Raw genomic sequence first — 20,453 nt, 5'->3', positions numbered from 1 at the left:
AGATGACTGAGATGGAAGCAGGAAGAACACAAGTTCTTTAAGTAACTTCCTCACTGTTCCCTAGTCATACACTGGGAACACTTGACACCCAATTGCATTCATCCTGCTCGAAGTAAATGTAGGTCATCACTTCATATAAGGCTCTTGGTATGATTTCTGCCAGGGCTGATAACAATGTCCTATTGTTGATGAGCCTCTGTCAGTTCCACTTAGCAGTGAGAATGTCAAATTGTCAAGTGTTTTTAAGAGTGGAAGGTGAGAGACAACCAGTACCAATTTCACTTGGAGCCAGAGGGTTGAATCCCTCCCACATATCCTCACTATACAGGGTAACTGAATGTGATGGGAGGCTGTAGCCACTGGAAAAACAGTGAAGACATTTTTTAAGATTACGCTCCTGGGAGTGTAAAAGGACAGTATCTTCACTTATTCTTTAGCAAAACTCCCAGCTGCCTCTAACAACAGCATAAAAATGAAATTAAATCCAGACATTAGACCTGAAAATTTCCAGTCCACTCCTCTGCTCTTAGGGGACTTCATTCTGCCTGCCTATAGCACCAATAATGCATTAACTTCCCTTCTGTTCCTAAATAGTGGTGCACAGTCATTATTTCATAAGGAAGGAAATCTGACCTGTAAAGAATCACAATAGGTAATTAGGTTGTTTATGCTGGGCTCACACATTAATGCACTGGCAGTTCAATCCAGGTTCTAGCAGAAAAATGCCTACTTTGTGCCACTGTCTCCACCAAGGCTCCCTGGGCTGAATGAGTGTAGCAACATAGAGTTGGATTTATCTCACCTGAATTCCACCAAGGTCCGCTGTACTTCTTGCCAACAGAGAAAGCAAGATCCCTCTGAGGTTCCTGATCATTTAAATAGCCAGAAAAAGGCCCCAAACAAGGGGGTTGCCTAGCAGAAACATTAGGAAGAATTTAGGATTGGAATTTAGGACTGCTGAAAATAACCTGTATCCTTTTGCATCTCTCAGGGCATTTCTTTCAGGCTGAGCCTGGTACGGAAGCCAGCAGACTACAAGTTGCCCTCTCACTGTTCTGCAGACAAGAGACATGCCAACTTTCGGGACTCTTAGCTTGGTGGTTTTCACAATCAGAACACTAAATATGAAGATAAAGCACTTCCAAATATTACCACCATAAAGAAAGCTTTCCTCTTTGCTTTGTTAATCTTTGTCTTCTGGTTTAACCTCAAGTAATTAACTTTAAACATTGTCTGTTTTAATAGCTTACTCTTCTGCTCTCCACCGTTAGCTGCCTATTCCAAACCCTCTCTGCATGAACAGAGACCAACTACAACACACAAAACAACTTAACCTGATACAGTCCCAGGATTATCCCTTTATTTCCCATGTGCTGGATGGCTCTTTAGTTTCCTCACTGGTTCTTTACTCATCCATGTTATGCCATGGCATTGTCCACATGGCAGTCTCAGTTCCCAGCTGAGAACTAATCTTAGCAGGAGATTTCTATAAAGTTTTATTCACTGTTTCTCGGTTTGAAATAATTATTATTGTCTCCCAATTTTTTAGATGCTAATGACAATTTTGTGAATCATAAAGAGACTGTGTTTTCCTCTTTCCTCAACATCTGTCTCAAGGGCTCTGCCTAAAGTGTTCTATTGAATTTAGGAAGGGTTATTTATTTATTTTAAAATTATTTTTCCTAATTTTTCTCTCATGAGTAAAATAAAAAGGAAAACAGCTGCTTTAGATAAAATCATCCTGCACAACAGCCACCTGGTAATGAGACTATCCAAATTGTTAACAGTAAGGATAAAAGTCAACAGTTTTAGAAAATATGTCTATTCTTTTGGTCTTGGGCATATGCTACCCTCTAATTAATGGAGTTAAAGTTTTTTTTTGCTCACTGCAAAGGTAGCTTTTTCCAAAGGTGCTTAGCGCAGCCATGGTCTTGTGAAGCAACAGGTTTAATAGACAGAACTGCAGAGCAGTGAGTCATTCCATTTTGTACAGCAAAGTTATACTTACCTTTCTAAGGTTTTCTCTAAAAATGGTTTTAGAGTTTAAAGGTGCAGTATTTTCATATTCTGTTACACCATCTGGGTGAAGCTTGGAGCAGACAAAGCATAGTTAAGAATATTGCTCTTATAATACTCCAGAAAGGATAGATTTCTGCTCCTTCATCATGTCTTTTGATTCATCGTCCTGATTTTCTAACAACATTGGGGTTTCTTCTCTCCTCCATTTATAAGAAACCTGGATTTGTACAAATGAAGAACAAGAGGGACACTACCACAAAGAAGGTGGGACAGCCTTAACTCTACTGTTAAAACATGATGAGAAAGAACAAAAACAAAGAAAAAATCATTGGTAGACCTTGAAAAGAAAAACAGCACCTCCCCAGTTGTTCTCTAATCAGTCTCAGGTACAGATTTACTATGGCCTGAGAAGGAAGACAGAATTGTTTTACTACTGCCTGCCAAATGCATAATTGTTGCTGTTTAGGAAAGAATGTTCTTTTTCCCAGTTTGTTGGAGTGGTAAATTACCTTTTCCTTAGTTTGTGGAAAAACACATTTTCTTTGGAAAGCAAACCTGATACTATACATACTTTGATTTTTACATTCTTTCTATTAAACAAGTTTAACTGAGTAATATGTGATCTCCTTTGGTATTACACATGTGCATAATCAAATAGTAAAGACTTGCCACAGTTCTCCACATAACAACACTCAGTATTTTAAATACTGTCTTACTCAAACAGCTGGTGATGAATTTACAAAAGCTCTTAGCTGTTATTCTGGAAAAGTTCACTCAAGCAACTCTGAAAAGGCAAAGAGAAAATGAAGAAAAAAGAAGGTGCAAGAAGGTGCATAAATTATTGTAGCCCTGGGGCAGTGTGTGAGTTTTACAGGGCTATTTATTTTGCTTTTCAATAAAAATGTGTAATAGACCCACTGGACCTATTACTTGCCCACTGGACCCATTACCTCTATTGAACAAAGGTAGCATAGCTTAAAGAGAGGGGTGATTGGCAGCCAAGCCTCTTCCAGCCCAGCCAGGGCTGCACCAGGGCTGCAGCCCACTGCAGTGCCTGCTAAACCTTCTTCCCACCTTCCCCACAGTGAGACAATGCAAAGACACACAGAGAGATTGCACGAAGCACTGGTGCCAGAGTGGCAGCAGAAAAGTACGTCTGGCCATAAAGAAAAGCAGGTGTGAGCTTTCTGTTGTTCAGTCGAGGATCTTCACAACCTGAAGTTGTTTAGCAGGACTGGTCTGGCCAGGCATAGCTGCAGCTGAAACATGGTGTCCTCAAGTAGGAAGGAATTAATGGTAATCTGTCCTTCTTGAAGTCTTAATCTAGCAAGGCGCTGAGCGCCAGGACCTCAGCCTGGCTGAGCACAGAAATACAGGTTTAAGTACTTAGAGTGAGGCACATACAAAAGTGCTTTCCAGCTAAATCTTTCCTAGTGTTCCAAACTCTGATTGAATTCTTGGCACAGTGATCAGTACTTTTAAAGGTTAAACAGATTTTACATGAATTTTCAGGCTTCGTGCAATTGTTAAATAATTAATCCCCATAAACATAAAATTTAGAAAAATGTGTTTAATACTGGTAATTATAAATGAAATCTTTCATATTAGTTAAAGCTTCACATTCCTGATGGCCTCTTTGTGGTAGTGTGAATTGATGCAGAGACAATACCACACTTTGCTTATATTCCCAAGTCTGGTATGCGGCAGGAATGTGAAAGTACCTAGCAGTTTCCCAGGGAAGGTCCGCAAAATTATAGCATTCTCAGAAGAAACAGAATAAAAGAAAACTTTCAACATGACTTAAAAAAATTCTATAAAATTTATTCCAGTCAAAATGTTTTTCACACTCCATGAATTCAGAAGGTCCAGGTAAGTTTACCCCAGAAGAAAGTGGGGGAATAAATTATAATAACATATATTCTTAACTCAAAATTAATAAATTGAAGGAAAAAGTCTGGGTTTTTTTTTTTTTTTTCGTTTTGTTCAGTTGTTTTGTTGGGATTTTTTTAAACTTATTTATTTTTAAAGTTATCTCTGGCTCATCAAGGTTATATTTTACTGAAGCATAATACCAAAATCTACCAGAGCAGCAAAAAGAGAGTAACCATAAAAGACAGTATTATGCAATGCAAAACCCACACTTACAAAATTCTTTACAGGTGCAGACCTCAAAAATTCTTGCAATGAAGATAAATATTTTATTTGCCTTCTATGGTTGTGAAAACTGATGAAAAGTGGTTTACCTGTCCAAGGAGATATTGTCTGTCATAAGAATGGAAGTGTTGGAGAACTCTGTTCCTTAGCATATGGGGATTGCATTTTCATTGCTATTGCAAACAGCTTCATCAGAAGGTTTGCTTCAGTTTGAAGTACTGAAGCCTTCCCAAAATCCCTCTGATTCACTTATATCCAGAACTCACCAAGAAGCTCTCGGCAGTTTTTCATGCAGATACTTCAAGATATCTTGATATGCAAAGCTGTGTCAAGGCATAATGGTGTCCTCACATCTCAGCCCATCTCTCTGCTGTACCTTCCTCAGTTTGTGATACATCAAATGAGATTCTTATAGTGCCAGCCAGGCTTGAATCTTTCCTAATCCCCATTACTGCTAGCTTAGGTCCCATTGTACCAAATTCAAACATCAGTTTGGAAGCAGTGAAGGTTTACCCCTGGCCAGTACGTGTGTGAAGGGAGAGAAGCCATGTGCTTTCATATACATCTATTTGGCATCTTCCCCAAAAGTAGTTCTGGTCAATGTGTCCTTGCTACATATTTTTAAAAAGTAAAATCAATGGTCTTGAACTGCCAGAAATGGTGTATGGAGTTGCTTGGCTTTTTTCTGTGGCAGCTGAGGCTGCAAGAAACAGCTACTCTTCAATTCCCATCCAAACACATTTCATGTAACACGCTTTTTCTACTGTTTTAATTCAGCCTCTAATTCTTTTTTCTAAACCATTTGATAGTAATAACAATTAATGGGCCACATTATATGTCCTTCTAGTGGCTCACCTATAACATAGAGCTATTTTTTGGTATAGAAACATATTGGAGGAAAGAAAACTGTTGGTTGTATTTACATGTTGGAACTGACAATTTTATAATTCTACACAGAAAAAAAATTTCTAGATTAGAAATTTTCTAGTTTAGAATTTTCTAGACTGTTCTTGCAAGATCTATGAACAATGACAACTACAAGTCCAAAATGCACTCATAAATTGTGTCCTATTTGGTCTCGATTTGTTGTATTTTTATTGCATAAAGCAATCAAAGGAGGGACATTGCTATTTAAGAGCTAAGTAGGCTGCCGAAGGTCATTTGTACTTTAATACTTTTAAATATTTTTGGTTATTCTCATCTCTATAAAAAAATTATAACTACTGGATGTAATGTGAGCATGAAGCAGAGAATAAACTAGAATGAAATTCAGCTCCTGGGCTAGTGTCTAAAGTTGTAAAACAAACCTTCCTGGCCACTGTCTTGGTCCATAGATTGGGAAGGAAGTCACTGAACTTTCTATTCCTTCTTAAGGGCTGTGAAAATAACTCACAAATAGCTGCCAAACCAAAGCATTTCTAAAAAAAAAGTTGGCTCAGCCTGAACTAAATTAAAGAGGTTTTGTTTCTTCTTGAAGAAATGAGGGAAAAAAAAAAAAGAAAAACCGTTTAGGTCAATTGAGAACAGAACACTTCATTTAGAGGTACTGCATATAAAAGCAAATGAAGCAAAGAGCCAGATCCCAGAAGGACAGACATGGTTTCCTCCTTTTATCCAAGAGCCCAGTAGTTAAAGCACTGTGTAAGACATAGGAGACTAGCATACCACATCATTTGTGAGAATTCAATGTATAGCCTAACTCACACTCTGTAGCTACTTCTGCCACATGTTAGTCTCATTTTCTGAACAGAAGGATATTGCATGGAATGGCACGTGGAGCTTACAGCAAAGAAGGGACTCAGTGAATCAGACCATCACAAAACCACACAGACTGAAAAGGACCTCAACAGTTCTCTGGACTCACCTTCCACTGGGAGGAGGCCTCTTCAGATCAGATTGTACAGGACTATGTCCATTTAATCTTTAGCAACCCCAGGGACAAATTCCACAGACTCTCTGGGCAATCTTTTCCCATGTTTGACCAACCTCATACTTGATTAAAAAAAGTCTTGTATGAAGAACTTTCAGATTTTCATGTGTTTCAAACATTATGTGTTGCCTCTTGTCCTAAAGCTGTACACTTCTGGAAAGAGTTTGGCTTTGTCATCTCTCTTGTTGTGCAGCTGTAGACAACAATTAGATCCCCCTGAAAACTCTTTTCCAGGATTAGCGGACTCAGCTGCCTCAGTCTCTCCTCATACGGCATGTGCACCTGTTCCTAACTGCCTCCTAGCTACTCCTGGAACTTGCTATGTGGATTGGGAAACCCCAAACTGGGCACAGTATTTCACAAGCACCAGATAGAGGGGAAGGATCCTTTGACGAGATACAGACATAGCTAACACAGCCCAGGATGCCCCTGGCTCCATTGCTTCCAGGGCACACTTCTGACTCTTGCTCAGCTTATCCTCCAGGACCTCCCAGATCCTCTTCTGTTAAGATGACTTCCTGGGTGGTTATTACCGAAAGTCGAGGTGTCCAAAAAAGCTAGACAAACAGTTACCATACGCACATTAAGTTTGCGGACATATGGTAGTTCACGTTGGAAGTCAATCTGTGGTGGTTTGACAAAATTCCCAAAAGCTAATTTCAAAAGCTCTTCCACAATTCGTTCTAATGCGAGAGAGAAGTTTTCAGACAGGCACAACTCAGTATGGGGGAAGGGAATTATATTACAATTTATTACTAACACAATAAATACTATAATATATATATACATATATACAACAATCTTAACTATCTCTCCTATGGTAAAATAATATATATACATAGACCGTCTCTCCTTTCCTTCAAAAAGGTCCAGAAAGAAAGAAGAAGAAGTTTTCTTTTCACTTTTAGGCCACAGCTCTTCCAAACTAATTTCTGCGGCACTTGGAATTGTCTCTTATCTTTAAAAGGCAGCAGTTTTGATTTGTCACAGTTAGAATTCTTCTTTCTTCTAAGAGGTGGGGGGGGTCTGCCCCAACTTCTCGCTCCTCAGCCACCTTGTCCAAGGGTATTACCATGGGTTTCGGGGAACACCCATGTCACCACATCTGCAGCACAAAGTGCAAGGGGTTAAAGTTTAAAGTCTTTATCCCCTGCTCTTGCTTCATGAAGGTTCCGGTCTCCAGGGACGAATTCTCGGGAGACTTCTTTGAGAATTTTTTCAAACCACCACACAATTCCACAGTGTCATACTATGAGGCTGTGAAGCCTTTGACATGGTACCTCACAACATCCATCTCTCTAAATGGGAGAGAGTTGGATTTGATGCATGGAAGGTTAGATAGATAAGAAATTGTTTGGACAGTCACATCCAGAGGGTAGTGGTCAACAGCTCAGAGTCCCAACGGACGTCAGTGATGAGTGGTGTCTCTCAAGGGTCCATGTTGGGACCAGTATTATTTAATATCTTCATTAATGACATAGATGAAGCGATCAAGTGAACCCCCAGCAAATTTTCAGATGAGTGGTGCGGATGCCACATCTGAAGAACAGTATGACATCCAGAGGGACCTGGACAGCTCAAGCAGTGGGCCCATGGGAATCTCATGAAGCAGCCTCTTGATAAGTTGGAAGCCCTCCGCAGCTGACTAGGCAAGCAGGGGGCAGTGCCAAGAGCAATCAGGGCAGATTTAAAGGGCTCCAGGGAGCACAAGAGACTCAGAGTGTGGTAAAGAGGAGTAGACAAACAGGCATGGGACGTCAGTGAGGATGTGGCACAACAGTTTGCATAGCAGTTCACAGAGGCAAGGCAAAAAGGAAGGGCTCCTCTCTGACCATACAGGAACAGCCAATAGTGACAGCAAACAGATTCAGTAGCTGGTTAGGAAGAGAAAATAGATCCTTCCAGCCCCAGTCTTATCAATGTATTAGTTTAAGCTTCCTCAGCTATGGTGCTGAGGTGCCATAAATTTCAATCTCTTGCAGCTGGTGGAGTCACTGTACCAACCATGTCAGAGGCCTCCAGCCAGACAGACCTGCTGATGGCAGATGCAGGTCTCCAGGTCACAGGTTGCCATGACTGCCTGATGTGTCTTCATGAGGCTGGGGCAGCCAAGTAGTTATTTTGCAGAAGGTGTGCCATGGTTGAAAAGCTGTGTTGCCAGGCGAAGGAGTTATGGGAAGAACAGGCTTTGTAGTATTCAGACAAATAAGCAAGAGGGAGACCGACTGTTTTCAGAGATTCCACAATCTCAAGACTCTTGTAGTCTTTAACCTCCATTGTAGTAAAGAAGCAGGTAGACTCAGAACTGTACAGGGTAATCAGTCAAAGGATTGTTGGACAAGGGTCTCTTAAAGATGAAGGCTTGGAAGCAGGTCACTGCACATACCAACCAGCAGGAAGGTTCCTTCTCCTCAAAATTTGACAGGTGGGACAGGTACCTTCTACAACAGATATGAGGCTCTGGAACTAGAACGTCAGACAAGTGATGAGGTAGGCAAAGGTCCTTCTGGGGTAATGGAGCCTCCTAAAACAAGACCATCTGTATCCTGCATCAAGACCTGCTCTGTTAACAGAAAGGCAGAAGGGTAGTTGTAATAGGAGATTCCTTTCTAAGGGGAACAGAGGGCTTGATATGCAGACTGGATCCAACTCACAGGGAAGTCTGCTGTCTCCCAGGGGCTTGGACAAGGGACATTATTAGAAAATTCCCATTTTTTTCTCTCCAGTACTCTCTGTTTAGTATTTGCCATTGGTTTTTCAAACTGGCAGTGATGAAATAACAAAGAGAAGTCTGAGTGCAATTAAAAGAGACTTCAGGGCCCTGGGATGATTGGTAGAGTACAGACAGTGATTTCCTAAATCTAGTAACAAGGAATAATATTGACAAGAATAGGCAGATCCATCAGGTCAGTGAGAGGCTCCGAGGTTGGTGTGATCAGAAAAGCTTTGGATTTTTTTACCATGGGATAATCTACTCAACACCTGGTCTACTGACACCTGACAGGATGCACCTACCTGAGATGGGAAAAAGAGTTCCAGCACAGGAGCTAGTAGGGCTCGTTGGCAAAGCTTTAAACTAGCTTGGAAGGGGGAAGAGGACAAAACCAGGCTCACCAGTGATGAGTGATGGGATGATGTGCCAAAACTTGAGAAAACCAGTACTCATGGATCCCTCAATCTGCTTCACAAGGTATTGGCTACAGTGTGCCACACCTGAATTGTTTCTACACTAATGCATTCAACATGAGGAACAAACAAGAGGAGCTCGAAGCCTTGGCCCAGTCCCAGAGATTTGACATCATTGGCATAAGTGAAACCTGGTGGGATGAGACCTGTGACTGGAGCGTCCTGTTGGACAGTTACAGGGTCTTCAGGAGCGACAGGCAGGGCAGAAGGGATAGAGAGATGTCACTGCATGTAATAGAAAGATTGTAATAGAAGAATGTAAGGAGCTCACAGCTGAGTTGAGAGGCACAGTTGAGAGCCTCTGGGTAAGAATCAAGGGGAAAACAAATAATGCAGATGTTGTCATGGGAGTCTGCTATAGACCTCCCAGCCGGGATGATGACACCAACGAATTATTCTTTGAGGAACTAAGGAACGTTTCCAAGTCAACTGCCCTTGTCCTTATAGGAGAATTCAACTTGTCAGAAATTAACTGGGAGCATCACACACCTGGTACAACCTGGGCCAGAAGATTCCTAAAAAACCTGGATGACAACTTTATGAAACAGATCCCAAGGGAGGCCATTCAGAAAGATGCTCTCCTTGATCTGCCACTTGTCAACAGAGTGGATCTCCTGAATGAAGAGGAGATTCACAGCTGTCTTGGTCACAGCAATCACAAAGTGGTTGAATTTAATATCTCTGTTGGCAGGAGGAAAAGTGCCAGCAAAACCTCAACTCTGGACATGAGGAGAGCAGACTTCAGACTGCTCAGGGAACTAGTAAGTCATCTACCCTGGGAATATGTTTTTGCAGGTGCTGGGGTCCATCAGTGCTGGTCACTGTTCAAACATCACCTCATTAAGGCATAGGAGCAGCAATTCCCAAATGTTGGAAGTCAAGCAGGTGAGGCAGAAGTCTGGCTTGGCTGAGCAGGGATCTTCTCTTGGAAATAATGTGGAAAAGGAAGGTGTATGTCCAGTGGAAGCAAGGTCAAGTGACATGGGAAGAATTCAGAGATTCTGCTTGTTGTTGGAGGGAGAAAATTTGTGTGGCCAAAGCTCAGCTGGAGTTGAAGCTGGCCAGAAATGTGGGGGACAATAAAAAGATTTTTTTTCAAATATATTACTGTCAATAGGCAGTATGGAAATATCATCAGCCCATTAGAGGATGAGGATGGTCACCTCACAAACAGGGCCAGAGATAAGGCAGAGGTGTTTAATGCTTTCTTTGTCTCTGTCTTCAACATGGATGATGGACCAAAGGGGTCTCAATGCCCTGAGCTGGAGGGCCATGACTGCGAGAATGATCAACTCCCAGTCAACCTCCTTCTGCTCCAGCTGAATCCCTACCAATCTATGGGGCCTAATAGGGTTGAACACAGAATCCTCAAAGAGCTAGCTGATGTCATCACAAAACCTCACTCAATGATTTTTGAGTGGTCTTGGGAATGCAGAGAAGTTCCAGCTGCAGCTGACTGGAAGGTGGCGAACATTGTCCCAGTTTTCAAGAAGGGCAAGGACCAGGACTGATCCTGGAAACTACAGGCCTGTCAGTCCCATTTCAGTGGCTGATAAAGTTATGGAGAATATTATTCTGGGAAGTCTTGAAAAACACCTGAAAGACAACATAGTCATTGGTCACAGCCAGCAGGGCTTCATGAGAGAAAAGTCCTGCTTATCAGACCAGATTTCTTTCTATAACAAGCTAATAGAAGACCAAGTGCAAAATGCTGCAACTGTGTCAGGGCAACCCCTGACATCAACATAGGCTGAGTGATGAAGAGATTGAGAGTAGCGTAGCCCTGCTGAGAAGGCTTGGGGGTGCTGGTGGGTGAAAGATTGGACGTGAGCCGGTAATGTACGCTTGCAGCCCAAAAAGCCAACTGTGTCCTGGGCTGCATCAAAAGTAACATGGCCAGCAGGTCAAGGGAGGTGATTCTGACCCTCTCCTCTGCTCTGCTGAGATCCCACCAGTAGTACTATGCTCAGATCTGGAGTCTCCGGAAGGACATCAGTTTGTTGGAGCAAGTCCAGTGGAGGTCCACCAAGATGATTAGTGGGATGGAGCACCTTTCCTACAAGGAAAGGCTGAGAGAATTGGATTTGTTCAGCCTGGAAAAGAGGTGTTTTTGGGGTGACCTAATTGTGGCCTTCCAGTACCTGAAGGGAGACTACAAGAAAGATGAAGAGGGCCCTTTTGCATGAGCGTGCAGTGACAGGACAAGGGGGAATGGATTCAAACTGAAAGAGAGTAGGTTTATATTAGATATTAGGAAAGAATCTCTGCTGTGAGAGTGGTGAGGCACTGGAACATGTTCCCCACAGAAGCTGCGGATGCCCCATCCCTGGAAGTGTTCAAGGCCAGGCTGGATGTAGCTCTGAGCAACCAGGTCTAGTGTAAGGTGTCCCTGCCCAGGGGGGGTTGAACGAGATGATCTTTAAGGTCCCTTCCAATCCAAACCATTCTATGATTCTATGATTTTTAATTTTCTATGGTGAAAAGCTTGGAGTACTTAAGTGGCCACCTCCTTATTGTCCTCTGGTATGCGTTACTGATTAATATAATAATGGAATCATATCGGTAAGAACTGTCTGGCAAAGAACAGAAAAGCTTTTTTGACTTCTGAGCAGCCAGTGGGTAGGATGGGAGTGGTAGAATATTTGGGATTAGTTAAGATTAACTAAACATTAGTACCTCTAAAACTAAAGAGAGAAATGTTATAATCTTTAAGAACATATCATGAACTGGTGTCACAGAGGGAGCAACAAGCCAAGGAAATTGAGTGGCACCTAATGACATGCGTTCAGTGAGCTTCCCCTGAGGAGTGACTGACACCACTACAAATTGCTTCACCATTTCAGTTCAGTTACAAATACAGCCACGCAAAGATGGCTGGAAATCTCTCTTTCACTCTCTCACTTACCCATACATGCACATACAAGTACATCCCCCCACAGACACAGACAGACATCTGAAGTGTACTGTAGATTTCCATAATGTGCTTAAGGATATGAGGAATTATTTAAAAAGGCTAATTACTCTCACTGCTTCTTTTATACTGTCCTACAGATTGCAGAGATTCCTTGAAAGCTCACTTATCCTTTCGTACTTTGTCTTCTGATAAAACACGGAATCATGGCTTACAGATTTGCGCCATGGGTTTGTCCTTATTTAAAAAAGCCATGCAAAGTCTTCGTGGTCTTTTCTGGAGAGAAGGAAAACCAAATACTGTATCACTATCCCTTGTTATATGGTGTATATCTATAAAGAACATATGAAAAAAAGATACTTTGGGTGATCATAGCCTAGAAATCTTTCTATTAAGCATAATATAGATCATATAAAGAAACACAGCACATCATATGGGCATTGTAAATGTCATTATTTTTTTGCACTGAAAGTTGTTAAAATCCTGTTACATTCAGAATAAAATTCAATGCATTAGAACAATGGAATTCCTCAAGGGTGAGAATTTTCACTTCAGTTGGATTTATGAACAAAGTGCATATAAGCAATTTATGTGTGCATGCATGGGTGTTATATGGTAAATTTATGTAAATATATATTTAAGCATAGATATAATAACACTAAAATTAGATTATTCTACTTTATATCAGTATTGAAATACCTCAAGAAACAGGATCCAAAGCATGGGGTTCAGGTATTCATAGAATTAAGGGAGCACTAAAAATATATCTGCCTTGTGTGGAATCTCAACAGCGTCATTAACGTCAACAACCCTACATAGATTATCACTGTAGAGGTACAGTTTAGGAGGAAGGGATGTGTGCAGATACAATTTCGCAAACTGGTTTGTGTGAACACAGACTTCCCCTTTAAGCCTGTGAACAACAGATGATTTACATTGACTTCAATAGGATAGTCTGCTGGGGCTGGGTTTCACAGGGAGGACCTGATGAGGTCATAAGACCTTGTCTTTTGGATGTGATTTGGTGCTCACATCTGAGCCAGGAGTTTGCCTGTTGAAGTCTCCATACTGATTGTGCCATCAGCTGTAACTGGCTTTATCCAGAAGTCTGACAAATACAGTGTCTGATGAACCTCTGCTACTACGAGAGTTTGTCTCTGTTCACGCCATTTACACAGAAAGCAGACTCACTGGCAGACCATAGCCTGCAAGCAGTGAGGCAGAATTTTCTCTGGGCATATTATGTGACATAACACTTTTTAATGGCCCCTTAGGACATCTCTGACCACACAATGGGTCCAACATGCTCCTGGTGGTATGAAATGGTAGCACTGCAGCTAGCACTCGTAGGCTTGTTTGCCGAGGTCATATCAGCTTCTGGTGAAGTCCCCCAGAAATGCTACATAGGCTTAATCATAACATAACCAGTCCTGACTCCTATTTGACAGAGAAAATGGGTTCAGCATTTCAAAAGAAAAGCTTTCCACTCAAAACTAGCGTGTTGTTTTTCCTGTCTCTTAAATATATTTGTATTACAGTTTTCATTACCTAATGAGGCCCAGGCCACAACAGTGCTTAGGCCCAATGCCATAAAGATCATACAATCATACAATAATAGAATGGCTTGGGTTGGAAGGGACCTTAATGATCACTTAGTTCCAACCCCCATGCCATGAGCAGAGACACATCTCACCAGACCAAGTTACTCAGAGCCCTATCCAACATGGCCAGGTGGGGTATCACCAGAGCAGAGTAGAGGGTTGGAATCACCTCCCTTGACCTGCTGACCACACTGATTTTGATGCAGCCCAGGACACAGCTGACTTTCTGGGCTGCAAGTGCACATTGCTGGGTCAGGTCCAGCCTCTCATCCACCAGCAACCCCAAGCCCTTCTCAGCAGGGCTGCACTCCATCTGTTCATCCCCCAGCCTGTGCTGGTATCAGAGGTTGCCCTGATCCACGTGCTGCACCTTGCACTTGGTCTTGTTAAACCTCATGAGATTCTCATAGGCCCACTTCTTGAGCTTCTCCAGGTCCCTCTGGATGGCATCCCATCCATCGGGTGTGCCAATACCACCACTCAGCTTGGTGTCATCTGCAAATTTGCTGAGGGTGCACTAAATCCCTCTGTCTATATCATTAATGAATATATTAAATAACACTAGTCCCAATATGGACCCTTGAGGGGCACCACTCATCACTGATGTCCATTGGGACTCTGACTCATTGACCACTACCCTCTGGATGCAACCATCCAACCACTTATCCATCTAATCTTCCACTCACCAAATCCATCCCTCTCCAATTTAGAGAGACAGATGTTGTGAGGGACCATGTCAAAGGCCTTACAGAAAACCAGATAAATGACATCAGAAGCCCTTCCCTTGTCCACTGATACCATACAAGGTTACTACATTGATCATAGAGGACATGCTGTGCTGGCTGTGCTGAATCACTTCCCTGTCCTCCATGTGCCTTAGCGTAGCTTCTAGGAAGACCTGTTCCATGATCTCCCCAGGTGCAGAGGTGAGGCTGACAGGCCAGTAGTTCCTAAAATACTCCCTTCCACCATTTTTAAAGATGGGTATAATATTTCCCTTTTTCTAGTCACTTGGGACTTCATCTGACTTCTATGGCTTTTCAAATAGCATGGAGAGTGGCCTGGACTGTAAATCATATATTAGTACACAGGTTCTTGTCAGTTTCTTTTAAGTGTTGCTAAAGTTTTAATGCCTTACCATTCACCAATCTTGATATTCATAAAACACTGGCAAATTATTCATGCCTAGGCTAACTTTTTGCAGGTGTTCTGCGACTGATCGTAATATATTGTGAAATACAGAATATTAGACTCTCTTAAAAGACCATCAGTGGTATTCTCTGATTAAAGGAGAACTAATATTTGATCTGTACAGTTTAATGGCTTCACAGCCCTTATTTTTTTTCAGTGAGCTGTCCAGACATTTGCATTTACTCATACCGTGCACACATATGTTAAACTGACAACATTATCAACAGAACTCGTTTATGACTCTGTGCAGGTATGAGTTTGTATCTCCAGGTATTTCTACAAGGATATAACTCTGTGCACATGTTTACATAAAATACACGCTCTAGACCATGTTTCACTTTTCCTTGGTACAATGTCTGTTTCTCTTATCTGAATATGGTAACTTGCTATGTCTGGGTTTCAATTACTTCCAGGAAGAATTAACTAAGAATCTTAGTTTTAGCTTTGGACATGCAGATGAGATTTTGCCAACAAAATGAGAAATACAGAATCTGACCCTGTATTTTAGTTCAGATCAGTATGTAATAGGCTATAAATAAAATTCTTTCAATTGTACAAAGGTGACAAAACTAAAGTTAGATTAATTTCACTTACTTTTAGGCATAGGAAAATTGAGAATCCAGTCTAAGATGGTCACATATGCTAGATATAATGTCACTGCAAGGAGCAACAAGCCTGCGGAGTGTAATTGATCCTCAAAATGAACATCTAAAATGGAATGAATTGCCTCCAAAATAGGCGTGCCTCTAACTGCAGTGACTACAAATGGAGTCTACATGACCATTTGAAACAGGATACCCCAATGTTAGATGACTGAAAATAGGCTGAGACATATCCCACCTGTAAAAAATAATTTCTTGCCAAGAAAAAAGTACTTCCTTACTATCACAAGTATCTTCAAAGATGTTTAAGCATCTCTGGTTCTGCTGAGACAAATCTTAAGGTACTCTAAGACTGGATTGTAGCAAGTAGGGAAGATGATTGGAAACATCTTAAAAATTAACCTGCTAGTGTGTTTCTCACAATGTCTCTGAGACGAGCTCATAACAGATACAAACAATCTAAAAAAATAAGATGTTTTCTCAACAACTCCAGAAAGCTGCAGCTTCAAGGCAGCACTGCTTTAGCAACTGCCCCTTAACAGAATTTTTCGTATTCCTGTATTGCCGAAGGGTGAAAAGCAATGCCAGATGGAAAGCAACATGACAAATGAAGGCAAGGACATTGCAGTACACACTGCAAATACAGAGAGGTGACCTGCAGGCTTCAAGAATCCTGTCTCCAGAGTTAAAGTAACAGAGACTTAAAAACACAGGGCTATGAATGACTGATGACATTTGGCATGGTCTTTTGACGCTGCTAGGAACCATATGCACTGGACATCCAGTCTGGCCTAATTTGAAAGTCTTTGTTAATGTTAAATAACAAATGCTTAAAATCTGTAGTACAGAAACATCAAAGTCACAAGTGCTGTAAAGTGAAAAAAACCCACCAAACCAAAACCAACAAAACAACAACAACAAACATAAGGGAAATCAAGAGCATTGACAATAGACTATAGGATAAATCCTGGAGGCCTAAAGAAAGTGAACAGTTAAAGAGTAATCAGTTGGTTAAAACTTGGTGCCTAATAACGTCAAGGTCACAGGATCGATCCCCTGTACGGGATCCATTCACTTAAGAGCTGGACTCAATGATCCTTGTGGGTCCCTTCCAACTCAAATATTCTGTGATTATCCAGAAGTTGTATAAGCAACAGTGTACATATACACATTTATTTGTTTATTTATTTATTTATTAGTAGATAAGGAAGGAGGGAAAAAGGGACGGAGGGAGATAGAGATTGAGAGAGAGAAAGAGAGATGAATGTAGATGGACTTCCAAAGATGTCTAATGCCTGACTTGAATCTGAGCAGAAAAGTATGATTAACAGAAGGGTATGAAACAGCTTGAAATTCTTTTGTCCTAAATAACTAATACTTTGCTTTATTACTTAGTTTTCAGAGAGGAGGCACAAGACTGGTACAGGAATATCATGAGAACCAGCATTTAGCAAACCATGGCCTAGTCCAAAAGGACAGGGGTTATCAGGTCTGTGAGATAACAGTTGCATGCCTGATCACAGAGGGTGAGTCGCGTCCAAGTAGATTTGTAGCTTGGAATTTCTAAGCAAAATAAAATACTGTATTGATCAGAAAGACACTTCGTATAAGGGCAACAGTATTCCAGAGTCAGCCCCTTGGCCTGAATACAGCAATAACTTCTGCAGACTTAGTTTTGTGCACTGTGAGAAGTTCCAGTGACTTCAAAGGGAATCAGTATGCCAGGTAAATCACATGTGCAAGTCTTTACAGGATGTAGAAACTCCACTAAAACTGCCGTAACTATCAAACAACATAGTCCTGACTGAGTTTGGCAAAATATTGCAGGAAATTACACCTTTTATAGTAAGATGTTTTGTGTAAATGTCTGCCCCAAAGAAAGCAGATTTAAAAATTTTAGCCAACACCACACCTTCTTGGAATTGCTCTAGACCTTGCACAGATATCGTAGCACTATACTTAAGGGTCAGATACCTGGGCAACAATATGTCTTGTACTTGTTTTGATCAGTAATTTATCTCAAGAATTTGGGCTCCAGAAAAATCTTTACTACATTTTGACATTGAAAAAAGTTAAATTCTAATTACAACTTTGGAAAAATATATTTTAGGTCTGCTGAAGGAATATATTGTCATTCATGAACTCATTTTTTGTTCACATTTTGGTAAAAGAAGACAAAATAATTGTCATGAAAATTATGAGACATTAGATAAAGGTCAGATGCCAAATTATATCAAATTATACATAAAGGTATTTCCTGTGATGTAATGTATCCATAAGATATGCATAATTTACTATTTCTACCATATTCTGTACCAACCTGTAAAAAAAAAAATGAATAAAGAAAATGCAGGAAACTTAGCTTATTACCATGAGTATGTCTTTCTACCAAGTTCATTCCAATTCAATCCACTTTAGTGAACTATAGGGACAATTGCATAATTACAGGCAATTAAAGGTTTTTTGCTATCAGAAGAGGTGACATGTGATATCGGATTTTTAATTATGAATAAATCTTGGTCTATTCATACCTGCAGTCTCCTAATTAACTTCTAAAATATTTATGAAGGGTTTAAGAAAACAGCCCTGAATTTGATTTTATGTTTCTTAAGCCATTATAGCAGTGTTGTTAATAGAATAATGGATATTATATGGGGAACTATAAGCTATTTTAATTATCCAGTTAGTTGGGTATAAAACAATCCATGACTCCTAAGAACAATGCCTTAGAAAGCAGAACCTCAGCTGCTATAATTCATCATTTAAGTTTATAAGGTTATTTACTTGTGAACTTCTCACTGTAAGTGGTTTTCATGTCTCAATAATATTCTTACAACAACTGTTATAACAAACTGTAACACAAGTAATTTTTAGGTTAGATTTTTATCTTTCATTATCATCCAGGGATTAGTAAAAATATCTACTAAATCACAAGTGTGCCTAACAATCTATTATCATTTTTATTATGTGCATGGATACAATCCTGTCCATAGATACATGCTGTTGGAACGCTTATAAATACGTGCACATATGCCAGCAAATACCACACAAAAGTTTAGAAACTAGTAATCAAATCTCAATATATTGCAGCAGGTCAGATTACCAGCAAGAGTTTACTAATTTACACTAGAATATTATTCAAACAAAAAGAAAGGATTTATTTCCCAATCTATAGCATTCCCATACTTTACGGATATTTTTCAAATAGAAAAATGTAAGAACGGTTGTGATGGCAGCACACATTCATTATTTGTGCAGACATACCATTTTCAGCAAGCTCAGTATAAACATTCGGCAGCAGCAATGTGTGGGAAAATATTTTACATACAAGAGCTCATTTTCATATGGGTTCATTTTTACAATAATTTTTTTGGAGAGTAGGGGGAGAAAACGTCTGGCTAAGGTTGATTTTAGCCTAGGTTACTGTGGGGAAAAATATATGCACAGACACTCAAGTACCAGTGAATAACATTGTTTGGTTTTGATTGACCAAATATGCATGCTTGAAAAAACATGCTATAACTATTATTTGGTGGGGAAAAAAATGATCACACAAGATACAATTGCAGGGTTTTATTTTGTTCATAAAAGCACTTTTCAGAGACTGCAGAATTTTTAGTCTGACAGTGTGTACTTGCACTCATAAAGAAAATGAAAGTCTGAAAGATGAACTCTCCCATTCACAAACAATCTAAAGGGGAAGTATGGAAAAAAGATTATACTGTTTAATGTATTTGTATATAGCATTATAAGGGCTATGTAAGTCTGTATGCTGATTTTATAAAAATATAGCATACCAGAAAATGCTATTATATTCTCAGATGAATCCACCATCATAATAAAAAATTACTTCTTTGATTTCAGGGAAATACACCTTCTGCTGATTATGGAACATAAATTCACTTTACACTTTTGAAATGCATCCAAAAGAGCTGAATCACAGCAATTTTCAGTGGAAATACCAATAAACAACATGATTTTACATGCATATGTAAAAAATGCTCGTTTAAGGCTAAAATGTGACTAAACCATTTCAAATGGCTTCTCCATTTCACAAACTGTAAGCACCTACACAAAATTAGTCAGCGTCTAATGATTTTAAAAAACATCAAGATAGTAACCATAAAACTTTAACCTCATCCTTAACCTCATCCTGCCATACACTTATTCTTGCTATAGTTTTACATGTGTTTAGTATCAGTAATTGTATTGATACCACTCTATCATTCCTCCCCTGTGAACTGATCTTGCTTTATGACACTGTATCTACTCTTAGATCTCACTTTTAAACCAATTTGCTAAAATCATATCAAACAATGAATAATGCAACTCTGCATTTGGACAGATGGTGCACTGATATTCTCCATTCACATCTCCCATCTCTTGCACCACAGTTTAGGTGCAAATGACTGAAAGGTCTGTTTGCAAGTTTGGCTTTGCACCATGTGGTTATTTCTGTTGAATCTCTTGAGCTTATTTGCAGCAGGTAATGTCAACCATTTGATTAGCAAATGTCTGCAAGTCTGGGACCTCAGTTCATTAGCTAATTAAGGGGGCATGAAGAAGTGGTGGGAAGGGGCAGAAGGAGATGGGGGACCACCTCCTTTCCATCTTCACAAAGATGTGCCGAAGTTCTGGTATGGAAGATGAACAAACAGTTAACTTCTGTATGGTGTTTCAATACATGCAATGACACAAAGCCACTGGCTCCATCAGTGGTCTGCACAAGCATAAGGGATCTGCAAGCTTTAACAGACATCAGTGCAGAGTAAGGTTCAAGCACCGAACCACGAAAACTCCTTTCTCAACCTGCCAGCATTGCTTACTGGAATGTTTAGATGAGCAATTGCTGCTGAAAT

The sequence above is a fragment of the Corapipo altera genome, unplaced genomic scaffold (genome assembly GCF_003945725.1).
Source record: "Corapipo altera isolate COAL_440 unplaced genomic scaffold, ASM394572v1 0, whole genome shotgun sequence".
NCBI classification, from domain to species: Eukaryota; Metazoa; Chordata; class Aves; order Passeriformes; family Pipridae; genus Corapipo; species Corapipo altera.
Note: the sequence above shows the minus strand (reverse complement) of the source record.